This window comes from Silurus meridionalis, chromosome 6, assembly GCF_014805685.1.
Source record: "Silurus meridionalis isolate SWU-2019-XX chromosome 6, ASM1480568v1, whole genome shotgun sequence".
Lineage (NCBI taxonomy): Eukaryota > Metazoa > Chordata > Actinopteri > Siluriformes > Siluridae > Silurus > Silurus meridionalis.
Genome location: NC_060889.1, coordinates 390,529 through 392,534, shown reverse-complemented (window position 1 = coordinate 392,534; position 2,006 = coordinate 390,529).

Here is a 2,006-nt window from a genome sequence, read left to right as displayed (position 1 = left end):
TGACATTTATTTCTAAAGCTGGAGGTCTGAAATAAACACTCAGGATCACAATGTTACTCCTCTTCTTACTTTTCTTCACTATTGCTGATATTGGTAAGTTTTATTCTGTACATTACAAGTAAAAACTAATCAGTCTTCTACTGATAAAAAAAGCAAAATTACCAGTTGTATTTGTGAATTAATAAATGGTAATGATGTCATGGTAATGTCTTTATAGCAGAGGCTGCTGATTTCAGCATTAAACCAGAAGAAACCACTTTATCTGTATCTGAAGGCAGCAACATCACACTGTCCTGCACATATACTGGAACAGCTGATGATCTCCACTGGTATCAACAAAAACCTGGATCAAGACCAGAGTTTTTGCTGCTGATTGATGAATCTACTGGACTTGTCACAGAAGCTCAACCTCCTCATCCTCAATTTTCCATCACAAATACTAAAACAGGGGAAAAGAAAGTGGATCTGCACATCTCCTCTGCTGCTGTATCAGACTCTGCACTGTACTACTGCGCTCTGACGCCCACAGTGACAGGAAACCCAACTCCACTGTACAAAAAGCACTACACATGACTGCAGCAGATTCATGCTTTTCTCACTAGATGGAGCTGTTTACATGTTTACATTCACTTTTGTCATCATCTCTCTATAGGATAGTAATGTTTATGAAGAACAGCCACCATCTTTCTACCAACAATAAGTTACAGCTTTCAGTGGGAACTCAGTGTAAGTATATATACAGTAAAGGCAGTTATGGAGGATCAAAATCATGTGGAAATGGAATCATTTTCCAACCTCACCTGCACCTGTTTATTATTTAAATCACATATAATTAAAGATGTATAGAGTTTATTGGTTACAAACTAAAATCAAATAATAAAAAATAATTAATTTATGTTCTCTTTAATTTGAACTTTACTGGATTTCCTCTCTCTATATTATATACTGTATTTCTAACAATTAATTAATGTACACTGTTGTCTTCATTTAATTTTTTTCTTTGTGTCTTTCAAATTATACAACAGAAGCAATCAATAAATTAAATAATTAACTAAATAAAATTACATGGTGATGTATTATTTACTTAGTGAAAATGTACATTAACTATAGTTCATATTGCTTGTTTTCACATGGATAGACGCAAAATGTATTTAAAAAAAACACATCATAAAACAGATTCTTTATTATCAGATAATATACGTTTTGGGATTACTGAAAATATCACAGCTATTGTGTCAGGTGTTACTGATGCACACTAAGTTTAACTAGTTCGTTAACCGGTCAGTTTTTTTTTTACCTCATTCTATGTAATCAAATTTCTTTTCTTTCTTCATTAATTTTGTTAATTCATTCTGCATGTTAGTCTGCTGGTTGTAAGTTTGTGAACACTGAACAGATGCAAAGTTGATTTTGAATTTGAACATCACTACAAAATGGCCGACACTCTAAATAGTGCACTATGTAGGGGATAAGGTGCAGTTTCAGACACAGCATGTGTCACCTTTAATCACCAGCACTCTGATGACCTGCACCTGTACTCAATCAAAGTTAAAGTATTTTATTATTTTATCACCACCACTTCACGATTGTCTTTGTTGCATTTTGAGAGCAACAAAGTCAGTTTTATGTTTTGCAATTTCCTGAGCACTGATTGTTTATTAATCCAGATTTTTGCTGAATATATTACTGTCTTGTGTCTGTCCCTGTAGCCTAAAAATGATTTTGTTATGGGTCTGTGCTGTTTTCTGGTGTTCGCTCAGTCTTTAGCTCTCTGCTGTTATATATAGTTGAAGTCACTAAATGAAAAAATAGGACCAATGAAGAGCAAGAACCTGACCAGAGGAGGCAGAGACTGATGATTAAAAGCAGCAATGTAAACGTTGCTAGTTTTGCTGTCTGCTAGCTCACTTGGTTTGATAACAGGTAAGAATGTGTGCACCTATAGATTCCATCATGTAGGTCTTATCACTGTTTAGACACCCTAAATTAGAGTGCAGGTGCCACAC